Below are 13,124 nucleotides of genomic sequence, written 5' to 3'. Positions count from 1 at the left end.
TGTGCAGGTTTTTGTGAACTTAAGAGATAACGCGCGATGGGAGTGAAAGACTCCTTTGGAGGAATGGTCATGTCCGTCTGAGTTCCGACGGAACATCTCCCTGCTACCTTCTGGGCGTAGGTAGGTTTATTGATATTTAGGGGTTTGACCGATTTCCTTGCCTCCTGGTATGATATATTTAGCTCTGCCTTCAGCCATTGAATTTCTTTTTCTTCTTTCCACCTCTGGCATGCTCGTGAATAGGCCGGGTGTTCGCCTTCACAGTTAATACAGGTGGGTTTTGCGGCTGAACATGCTGTTGTTTCGTGGTCCTTTGCACCGCATCGAGCGCATGCAAGAACTCCACGGCAGGCCATTTGAGAATGTCCATACTTCTGGCATTTAAAACACCGTAAAGGGTTCGTAACGTATGGACGTACTGAACAGTTGATGTATCCAGCTTTAATCTCATCAGGAGGTTTAGGAGTGTTAAAAGTCAGGATAACGCTCCTGGTTTTAACTATTTTTCCATCCCTTTGCGCAGTAATTCTCTTGACGGCAATAACTCCCTGGGGTTTTAATTCGGAGCAGATTTCCTCCTCGGTTACGTCGAGAAGGTCCCACTCCGAAATGACACCTCTCGATGAATTGAGTGTTCTGTGTGGTGTCACAGTTATAGGTATTCCTCCGATTGATGTTGTTCGGAGAAGATGTTCGGATTGCCTGTCATTTTTAGTTTCAATTAAGAGGTCTCCAGAACGGAGCCTCTTAACTGATTTGGGAGAACCTGCTAACCCATCTAACCCTTTTTGAATGAAAAAGGGCAACATTTTACCAATCGGTTTTTCACCGGTTGAGTGCATGATTAGGAACCTTGGGACTGGCCCTGATGGTAATTCGGTTCGCTGCCTCTTATTAGCAATAATGCTATCTGATTCTCTGTCTAAATTTTCAGATAGGGACCGGGTTGGGGCCCCTGAAGGAGTAAGTTTCTCAGGATTCATAGAGGTTTTTTATTTGTTCAGTGCCCGGGCTCCCCACCCACCACGGAGCCCAAAGGGACGCCCACTACCCGGCATGCAATAAATGCGCTCGGGAGTGGGACGCCAGGGCTACCCAGACACTATACCCGCACCGCCGCCAGCCTGAATCCTGTCCCTCGGACCATGAGGGTAGGGGCGTGGCATTGACACGGTTGACCCTCGCAGGCGAGCCTACTAGCCGGGCCTTCCAGGACCACCCGTCTTGTCGAAGCAGGGGCCAAAGTGGTGTATTGAAGCTGGGTCCCTCAACCACCAGGATCCCCCTTTCCGAATTTCCACGGGTCGCAGCGCACGGCAAACACGCCGGATTCCATTGATGTAAGCCCGGAACCTAGGCTTTGGATCCCAGTGATGCTAGTCTGGAAGTCCAGCAGCGTCACTGGGAGGTCCCCTCACCACGTACAGGTGCCCACGTCGAGGGGTTAAATAGGGGAAGGAGGAGTTGGGTTATAAAGTATATCTACTTCAAGAAGAAAGTATACAAAATTTATATGAAAAAAAAAAAGGATTAAAGACAAAATAAGTAAAACACTGGAGAGAGAACAAATAGAAGAAGAATTGAATAATATACGAAATATAATTCAAAAGATAGCAAAAGAGACACTAGGACAATTCAGGAAAAACTATAAGAAAGGGGGGGAGGGTAAAGATATGGAATGAAGAAATAGCTAAAGCAGTACAAGATAAACCCCTTAAATATACACAAAACAGGACAAGTGAGAATGAAGAAATATATAAACAAGAACACAATAAAACTAAAGATGTAATAAGGAAGGCTAAAGCAGCGTCATGGGATAGATTTATAAGTACAATAGAACATGATGTTCATGGAAGACAAAATTTGGCATATAAAATGAAACATTTGAATAGCACAGAGAAAGACACTTCAAGAATAAATATAATACAGGAAGAACAGTGGAAAAAACATTATGAACAACTGTGGAAAGACCCAACATATCAAGCAGAAGAGGTACAGTTAGACCCAGTTAGTGAAATAGATCTGATAACGAAGGAAGAATTGAAAAAGGCATTGAAAGCTACAAAAAATAGGAAAGCAGTAGGAATGGATGGTATAAATGCAGAACTGATCAAGTATGGAGGAAGTTTTTTAAAAGACAGGATACTAAATTTATTTAATAAATGTTGGGAACAATATAAAATACCGGAAGAATGGAAGATAGCAAAAATTATTTCACTATTTAAAAAAGGAAATAGATATGATACAAAGAATTATATATGATATGATACATAGAGGGATTAGCATACTAAATACAGTATATAAAATGTATAGCAAAATAATAAATAATAGAATTAAAGTTATCTCTGATGGAATATTAATTGAACAGACAGGATTCAGAAAAGGAAGATCATGTATAGATAATATATTTATATTAAAACAAATAATAGAAAAATGAAAAGAGTTTAATTTAGAAACACATTTAGCATTTATAGATTATGAAAAAGCATTTGATCGAGTAAACAGACGAAAACTATGGGACATATTGAGTAATAAAGGATACCCAAAGCATCTTACAAAAATAATACAGAGTTTATATCAAGGAACAAAAATAGTAATAGATACAGGTAACAAATTAACAGAAGAAAGTATAATAAATCAAGGAGTTAGAAAGGGATGTAGCTTGTCACCAATGCTATTTAACACATATATCAAGGATATATGTAAATGGATAGAAGAAATTAATAGTATATTAATACAAAGAATAGGATTAATACACTGTTATTTGCAGATGATCAAGTAATTATTCAAGATAGTGAAGATAATTTACAAAGAACAGTATTTAAATTAAACCAAATAACAGAAGAATATAAAGTTAAAATATCAACGATGAAAACTAGAACAATGGCTTTTAAGTCGAAAAATACGGTGAGAACAAAAATAGTTATAGACAATAAAATATTAGAACAAGTAAAAACATTTTAAATATCTAGGATGTGATGTAACATATGATGTCGAAGAAGATATGAACCAGAAATTGGCGAAATTTCAAAATATATGTGGAACAATAAAAAGAACTCTGTCTAAGAAAACAAGGAAAGAAACACAATTGAAATTTTACAAAGTAATGGTAATACCAACCCTTCTTTACGGTTCTGAAACATGGATACCGAAACAAAGAGATATTCATAGAATACAAGCTGCAAAAATGAAATTTTTAAGATATGTTAAAGGATGTACAAAATTAGATAAAATACTAAACGAAAATATTAGAAAAGAATTAAAGATTTACTCAATTAATGGAAAAATTATAGAATATAGACAAAGATGGAAAAAACATGTAGAAAGAATGGAAGATAATAGATTCCCTAAATTAGCTTAAACATATAGAGTAAAAGGAAAAAGAGATAGAGGAAGACCGAAGAAAAGATGGGCAGACCTCTTCGGGATCGGAACAGGCGGATCGCCTAATCCATGAAGGAAGATATAAGAACTAAGATTCCAGATAGCGAGGGTCGGGCATAATCTTTGGTTTTAATATCCGTTGCCGCTGTTTTTAAATAGGGAAGTTGTTTTCTGCGATAAAACAGCGGTAAGGAGAGGGTTAAACACCCTAACTATGAATACAGATAGCGAGGGCTAGGCATAATCTTTGAATAGAATATCCGTTACCGCTGTTTTTAAATAGGGAACTCATTTCCGCTACAAAAACAGCGGTATGGTGGGGGGTAAACACCCTAACCAAAACTGCAGATAGCGACGGCTGGGCATAATCTTTGGACAGAATATTCGTTATCGCTGTTTTTAAATAGGGAACTACTTTTTCACTACAAAAACAGCGGTATGATGGGGATAAACATCGCATTGACATTTCGCATTCACTCGATCCATTGGAAGTGTAGTGTACCAAAGCCAATTATGCCCAAGATAGTGCTATTTGATGTGGAGAAAGGTGTAAAGAAAGAAGAGTTGTTAAAAGAGATATGGACAAGAAATCTGAAAGACCTAGGTATAAGTGAAAAGAACAGTGAAGAGGGAATTGATGTATTATCTATTCAAAAGTCAAAAGATACCAGTACAGAGAATTGGATATTACAATTTTCCATAAGTGTTTGGAAGAAGATATGTAACAAGAAAAGGTTGCTGGTGGGTTGGTCTGCGTGTCGATTTAAAGAAATTTTCCCAGTTACGCAGTGTTATAAATGTTTGATGTACGGCCATGTAGCGAAATACTGCAAAAAGGAAAAGTGTTGTGGTTATTGTGGAGGAGTTGGACACACCTTTAAAGACTGTGCAAATAAAAATAAGCAGCCATGTTGTTGTAATTGTACAAGAAATCAAGCGGAAGCAGGTCATGAAGCTGTGAGTAAGACATGTCCTGAATATAATAAAGCTCTCGAAATATATAAGCGAAAGATTAATTATGGGTAAAAAATTAAAAATTATACAATTGAATGCCCAGAGAGCTAAAAGTGTGGCCTCTCAGATGAATTTTCTTATGGAGAAAGATAATATTGCTGTTGCTTTATTACAGGAGCCGTATGCTGTTCAGAGTCAGGTGAGATGCTATCCACAGAGTTATAGAGTGTTATCTGAAGGGGAGTCACCAAATGCAGCTATTGTAGTAAGAGCACCAGATATAGTCATAACTAAGATTTTAATGCTATGTAATAAGAATGCTGTGTGCTGTGAACTACAAGGTGAATTTGGAAAGATTTACCTAGTGACTCTCTATTGTCAGCATTCTGGTAGTATCGAGCCTGACATTGAATATTTAGAAAAATTGGATCGGCTTATTGGGACACAAAAAGTAATAGTTGCAATGGATTCAAACTCCAACTCTCCGTTATGGGGAGGACAGAATTCGGATGATCGAGGCACGTTATTAGAAGAGTTTATATCGGCTTCAGGAATGGAGCTGTTAAATACTCAAGGACATGGTCCAACTTATTCTACAGTTCATGGCTGCTCTTATATTGATCTTACGCTTGCAACGGGTGCGGTGAGGAATTGTGTACATGATTGGAAGGTTGTAGAAAACTATACCACAAGTGACCACAATGCTATCTTTTTTGCAGTGGATAGTCAAAATCAAGTAAGAATTTGGAATGACCTGGAAAGGTTTTCAGTAAAGACTGCTGCATGGCCAAGGTTTAAATTGAAGTATTTGGACATGGTGTCGAATGTGTGCTGGGAGGATTTGTCCGCAGATCAATATGTTGATGTTTTAACAAAAATTATATTAGAAGCTTGTAAATATAGTATGCGATTAAAATGTATACCAAGTAGACCAGTTTTCTGGTGGAATTCAGATTTGTCCGATCTAAGAAAAGAAGTAAATAAATTAAGGCACTTATGCCAAAAGCATAGAAGGCGTGGAAATTTTGATGTCTTGGGAAATTATGTTTTGGTATACCAAGAGAAAAGAAGGGAGTATGTTAATAAGATAAATAGATCTAAGAATTTCCATTGGAAGAAATATGTAGAAGAGCAAGGATCCCGTGACCCATGGGGGACAATTTACAAAATTTTAAAACCTAAAGTTTTTAACATATGCACTACAATAGATGATGGCACTCAGACTTTGAATTGGCAAGATAGCATAAGTAAAATATTGAGTGAGCTCTTCCCAAGTATAGAAGAAGATATAGATATGTCCAATAAAACTAAAGAGAATGAAGAATATATAATAGAAAGTGAAGAAAGTAAATTTACGTATCAGGAAGTGGAGTCTGCTGTATTTCGGGCTAAGGACGGTAAGTCGCCGGGCTTGGACAGGGTAGAAGTAGTTGTGTTGAAGGAAGCATTTATGCTGACTCCACAAATATACATGGACTTGTACAATAGATGTGTAAAGGAGGGTGTTTTCCCTGAGGTCTGGAAAACTGCACACGTGAGACTGCTAATAAAAAGTACAGATCGCCTTTTAAATGAAACAGGAGCATACCGACCAATTGCTTTGCTCTCGGTTCTGGGGAAGGTCTATGAAAGACTGTGCGTGAATAGACTAAACACATTATATGAAGAAAAGTCTATGTCCTCAGAAAACCAATATGGTTTTAAACAAGGGAAAGGTACGGAGGATGCAGTCTTTAGATTGACCAGAATTGTGGAGCGGAGTGATGCGAGATATGTTCTAGGGATCTTTGTAGACTTTCGTGGTGCGTTTGAGACTTTGGTGGGAAAGTGTATTGTCTAGAATAAGAAGAATGGGGTGTACAAGGACCATGTATAAAGTAATGCAAAGCTACTTTAACAATAGATGCATCCTTGTTAAAACAAGATATGAACAAATAAAACAAGGCATGCATCGCGGTTGCCCTCAGGGCTCGGTGATGGGCCCCTTTGCCTGGAGTATAGTATTTGATACCTTTCTTGAAAATGAGCTGGAAGGTGTTCAGTATGTTGCATATGCAGATGACCTAGCAATTTTGGTTCATGGAGATACACGTTCACAGATTGAAGCAAGAGCACAAGTGGCTCTATGCTCTCTGAGTGAGTGGAGTATTGAGAACAAACTTGAGATATCTCTTGGAAAGACTATGCAGATGCTCTTGAAAGGTAGGCTGAGCATGAACCGACCTCCCACCTTGCGGCTGAACGAGGGATCGGTTCGATATGCGAAAGTGGTGAAGTATCTGGGCCTCCAGTTAGAAGAACGATTATTTTTCACAGAACATGTGAAATATTTGAAAAATAAGATAAGACTCTTGTACGCCAAGCTTAGAAGAGTAGTAAGAGCTGATTGGGGCATAAAAGGTAGATCTTTAAATCTACTATATAAATGTCTTTTTGTCCCAATAGTAACATATGCAGCTGGAGCTTGGGTACATAGAGTAGAAACAGTGATGGTCCAGAAACACCTTGTCCAAGCTCAAAGATTTGCATTGTTGGGCATAACAAGAGCATGTCGGACTGTTTCTTCCGAGGCATTGCAGGTGGTTGCAGGGAGGATGCCGGCTTACTATGAGGTTCTCTTAAAAGGGCTATTGTATTACACGAAAAACAATATAAGAAAAGTCATTATGAATATAAGAACATGTCCAGAAAATGACTACGTGTATACAAGAAATGATGTAAGAACCGAAAGAGCAAGAATTCTAAGGGATATCAATAACCAATGGCAAGAGTCCTGGCAAGACTCAGAAAAAGGTAGACAGACCTACTTGTTTCTACCGAGTGTAGAGGCAGTAGATACAAAGAGGAAACCTTGGTTACAGTTTGGGCTCAATGCAACATTCCTAATAACAGGTCATGGACTAAAATTTAAATTATCAGAGCTGGGTCTGCATGAATCTGGATTGTGCACATGCGGGAACCCTGAAACAGCTGAGCACATAATGCTAGATTGTGTCCAATATACAGACACTAGAGCTTTTTTAGAAAGGAATATAGGATTTTTAAGGAAAGAGACACTCATGACAATGTTTGATAATAGTGTGAATTTTAAGTATTTTAATGATTACGTGAATGAAGTTTTTAGAAGACGTAAGCTACTAGATAGTAGAAGCTCGCCTCCCCGAGGCAGGGGCGGTAACTGTTCTGATTAGGAAAGTCAAGACTAGAAATTACTAAAGACTTTTGCTTCTCAGAACAGGTTAAGAGCAAAGTAGCTAAATGATTGAAATAGATAATTTTAAATGTTTTTAAAATGTTTTTAATAACAGAACCCCATAAAGATTTTGACCTAATTAGTTATGATGAACCTAGACACGGATGTGCTTAGGCACCGGTCACCGGTAGTGGTAGGCTCAAGGAGTTTCAAATGGATCCATTGGGACTGAAAAAGGAAAAAGGGAAAATAACACGTGACGGCAATAGAGCACACGGCAGCAGAGAGTAATATATGTAAATGGCACAATGAAAGCAGAAAACACCTAACAAGACAAGCAAAAGGTAGCACAAAATATACTAACAGCACCAGGAAAAAATGGCGACAAAAAAACCAAACGCACACATGCAAATGATAACCTCGTACTTCCCTCTAAACCAAACTAAATTCACAATGAAACAACAGAAGTAAAAATTACGCATTCACAATAATCACCCAAACACAGAACTCGACTCTACTATATATCTCGCTCACTGCGCAGAGAAAACTTGTACCCAAATTTTGGAGTATAGCATGACAATTAATTAAATTTATTGGTATTATTAATTTTAAATATCATGCACCAGACCAGAGCAGTAAAGAAACAGGCACAAAGTGGGAGAACTGAGGGCGGCGATTCCCCAATGCATCGCAGCCTAAAGAAATGTACAACTAGTGAAATGTTTGCCGAACTCTCTGGAACAGAACGATATTGCCAAGGTGGATGTCTTTGTGAGTGCCAGGTGCAGAGTGTCTAAAAATTAGGCGTCAACTCGTTCTGATGGGCGTCTATGAGAGCTCGAGTTGTAGGGTAGATGCCCTCAAAGAAATTAATGAGGGGCCTGTCAAGCTCTCAGCTGCCCAACTCAATGCCAGAGCTCACTCTTGGGCACAGGAGTTAGTTATTGTTGGTAACTCTATTGTCAGATTGGTAATATATTATGTAAAAAGGATAGATGGAATAGCACCAGGATGTCTGCTAGGGGCAAAAGTTTTTATTATTATTATTATTATTAATAGCCATATGGTGCAAGGAAGCCTGAGCCTTATGCTGCACCAGGAAAAAAAAATTCCCAAGTTACCGAGAGAGAGAGAGAGAGAGAGTCAAAAGTAGAAGGGAATCACCAAGAAAGAGAAGGATGATGATATCCAGCTCAGGACCCTGGGTGTGCCAAGCCCATACTTACCAGATGTGAGCCCCTGGGGTTAATTTGATCTTGTAGAGCAGTTATCATCTTTTAAGGGCACAAAGGGTGATATTGTTGTACATGTTGGCACCAATGACATTAAGAGTAGGAGATCTGCAGATTTTCTTAACAAGTACAAGTCGATGTTGAAAAAAAGTCGTGAGTTAGGGTTAAATTTGAAAGTGTCTGCAATTTTGCATAGACACAATAGGAGGGAGCATATGATGAGAGCCTTGCCAATCAATTCGGCCTTGGAGGGACTGTGCAAGGCTCATGGGTAGAATTTTTTTCAGCTTAAGAGGAGAGACTGCTTCAACAAGGATGGCATAACAAATAGAAAGGGTGCAACATTTTTGCTGATTTTATCGAGGCAGCGTTAGGTAGGTCGGAAAACTAGTTTGGTTGGAATTCACGGACTAAAAGTTTAAAAGTAGCCGCATGCAGAGGTGAAGGCGATTCTTGCACTACTTCTATTAGAATGAGCAGCGACGTGGAGCGAGGGGTGCTGGGGTTTTCAGGGAATAATGGCAGTCATCATGCAACAAATAAATACACGGGATTTATTAGGATTACTAAGAATAAGTGCATGTATACTTGTATGTACACCAATGCTAGAATTACAGTAAATAAATTTGATGAACTTGAAGTGCTGGTCAAGACATCAAAGACGGATATTGTTGGGATATCAGAGAAATGGTGTCACACATATTAGGAATGCAGAATTTGAATTTGGGGAGTACAATGTGTACAGAAAGGATAGGAAGGGAGGAGGGGTTATGCTGATAATCAAGAAAAACAAAGGAAGTGCATCCAGTTGATGTTGGTGGACAATGCAATGTTGAGTCAGTTTGGTGTGACATAAGCACAGGGAAAGCAAAAATAGCAGTAGGAGTGTGTTATAGGCTTAATGACTCGAATGAGTACAACGAACAGTTATACAGAGAAATACAGTGGGTTAGTAAATCAGAATATCTTATAATGGGGGATTTTAACTTCCCAGATATTAACTGGAATTTTTGAGTTGGTCACTCACACACTAGCAAGACTTTTGTGAATTTATTGGATGATTTTCTGCAGCAGCATGTTCGAGAGAGTAATACTCTTGATCTGGTTATCAGCAATGGTCATTCGTGTATTAAGAATTTGCAGATAAAGGATCCACTAGGTGTCATGATCACAGTGTACTGATGTGGGATTTACTTAAAGATATAATAGTAATACTCTTGATCTGGTTATCAGCAATGGTCATTCGTGTATTAAGAATTTGCAGATAAAGGATCCACTAGGTGTCATGATCACAGTGTACTGATGTGGGATTTACTTAAAGATATAATTACCATCATTGGTAAAGGAAAGGATTTTTGCTACTTTAAAGGTGACTACAGCGGTCTCCGATAGTTTTTAAATTCTGTACAGTAGGATCAACTGACGATGTTACCAACAGCAAATTCGAAGTGGGAAGTATTCAAGGTTGATCATGGAAGCTACTAGAATTTTCATACCTGTTAAGAAATATTGTACAAGGTTTAGGCCTAAATGGTTGTCAAATGAACTAATGACTCGTGGTAGAGAAGAAAAATGCATGGAATGCATATAAATTGTCAGGTGACACAGAAGCCCATGGCAAATATAAGCTAGTCTGTAATCAAGAACAAAGGAGATTAGGCAAGAAAAGGCAGATTACGAGAAATCTTTGGCAAAGGATGCTAAGAAAAACAGCAAGGATTTCTTTACTTATATAAACTCTAAAAGGAAGAAGGTGAATCAGATTGGACCATTTGATATCAGTGGTTCGACGGTTGATGATCCTGCTCAAACAGCAAACAAAATGAACGAGAATTTTGCATCTACATTCACACGAGGAGTTATTAACGAAGAAAAATGTGAGTTTATTAAATTATAAGAGGGTACATAATGATTTTGTAATTATTGAGAGTAAAGTGGAGAACTTGTTGAAGATAAACATAAGAAAGGGACATGGGATCTATCCAGTTATATTAAAAGAGATGGCAGAGGAACTAAGCAAACCCTTAGCCATAATTATGAGAGCTTCCTTGGACTCAGGGAAAGCCCCCAGACTGGACACAGGCAAATCGATCCCCAATTCAGAAAGTGGGGATCGAAGGGTGACACGAGTAATTACAGACCAGTTAGTTTAGCTTCTGTTCCAGGTAAAATAATGGTCATTGGTAAAAGATGCACTGCAGGATCATCTAGACAAGATTGCTATAATAATTCAGACACAGCATGGGTTTGTTAAGGGAAAGTCTTGTCTGACAAATCTGATTGGTTATTATGATGTGGTTACAAAGGAAGTGGATGCAAAAAATAATTTTGATATCATATATTTGGATTTCAGGAAAGCTTTTGACACTGTTGCACATGGAAGACTATTGTACAAATTGGAGCAGAATGGTATTAAGGGTAAGTTGCTACAGTGGATAAAAGGATGGTTAAGTGGGAGAAGACAGAGGGTGGTAATCAATGGACGCTGCTCTTCTTGGACTGTTATTAGTGGAGTCGCACAGGGTTCGGTGTTGGGCCCACTGTTGTTTTGTATATTTATCAATGATATTGATGAAGGTATATCAGGCTTATTGTTGAAGTTTGCAGATGATGATGTTATTTGGTTTTTAGGAGCATTAGCAACTAAGGCCATATTGCTCTGCGATGATGATGCAAAGGTTGGCAAGGTTGTTAATGACAGTAAAGGCAGTGTGCTACTGCAACAGGATCTAAAAATTTGGGTAGATTGGCTGAGACGTGGCAACTGAAGTTTAACATTGGCAAATACAAAGTACTGCATATGGGTAGAAGTAACTGCAGAGGAACGTCCCAACTGTGTGGTACACCTAGGGTGGTTGAAAATGAAAAAGACCTGGGAGTAATTCTGCAGCTAGATATGAAGTTTTATGAGCAATGCAACCAGTCTGCAAGAGCAGGTCATGGGGTTTTGTCAGTGATATACAGGAATTTTGCTAGTAGGGAAAAGGAGGTGTTTATCCCTTGTATAGGGCAATGGTCAGTGAGTACTACGTTCAGGTGTGGAGGCTTCATTTTAGGAAGGATGTAGATTTGCTTGAGTGTGTACAGAGAAGAGCAACAAGATTGGTGAGGGGAATAAAGGGATTGTCTTACCAAAGGAGGCTGAAGTTCTGCAAATTGCAGCTTCTTGAGACTAGGCACCTGCAAGGTGATCTGATTGAAGTGTATAAGGCCTTGAATGGGTTGAGCACGCTGAATTCTTATGGGATTCTTCCACTTGCTCAAATTACGAACCTAAGGGGGCATAAATTCAAATTGAGGAAAGACAGTTGTAGAATAGGTGTGCAGAAATTTGCCTTTAGCCAGCGGGTGGTTAATTGCTGGAAAACTTCCATCTGTCGTGAAAGTTGATAGCTTAAATAAATTCAAGTAGGCAGTGGACAAACATTTAGAGGGAATGGTTGTGTGAATTTTTTTTATTTTTTTGGCTATTGCTATATAAGCTCATACGCTTGCTTTCTTGCATCATATGCCTCTATTACTATTTTATAGTGTAACTGCTATTATTTATTACCGAAAAACAAGATGTGAATGTTTTTATATTTTTCTACACAATTTTTGTAATAAAATTAGAAATTTCAGTAATTTATCGTACTTATTTGTGTATTATTCTTTACTGTTGTCGGTGTCCCCCCTGTAGCTTGGTTCTGACGGTGCAGGTGGCCCAGGTTTGACTCTGGTGGGGGCCCAAATTTATGAAATCATCACGTGAAATGAGGAGCTAATTGTGAAAGGGCAGCGGACCTTGGTCACAAAACACGGCGACAAAAGTCGATTAGCTGACCATCTCTCAAAGTCTGTTGCAACAGAGTCTAATTCAGTACTCTTCTTTATATTCCGCAGTTTTACGTTTGTGTTTAAACAGATTGGTAAAAATAGTTTTTTTTTTTCTGATGCAAGTTTTTATTTGCATCATTTTATTTTGGCCTCTGGTATCGCAAGAATTTAGCGCCTCGGGCTCCTGGAAGTGTAAGGACAGCCCTGAGTGTCCATTATTAACTACTCCCACTCAACTATTCCTTTACTCAGGGCAGTAACTTGCTCTTAATGCCACACTCCTCCTGAACTATATATGTAAATTACATGTATTTGAGATCGGATTGCTTGTTTTTTTACCAGCAGAGAAACTCAGTTGTATGTTATCCGTTCCGTATGGTTGAATCTGTCTCTACAGGAGGAATCGGTATTCTTCCGTGTGGTCAGATTCTTCTGTTTAGGTTGCATGGGTTTTTCTGGTTTAGAAATTGACAAACCTATATTTATGGAGGAACTAAAGAAATTATTAGAGGCATTGGGCAGGTGATATGGGAAGAGGGTTTTTT

This window comes from Mastigoproctus giganteus, chromosome 8 (genome assembly GCF_048544385.1).
Source record: "Mastigoproctus giganteus isolate SK-2022 chromosome 8, ASM4854438v1, whole genome shotgun sequence".
Classification (NCBI taxonomy): domain Eukaryota; kingdom Metazoa; phylum Arthropoda; class Arachnida; order Uropygi; family Thelyphonidae; genus Mastigoproctus; species Mastigoproctus giganteus.
This window is presented reverse-complemented; position numbering follows the sequence as displayed.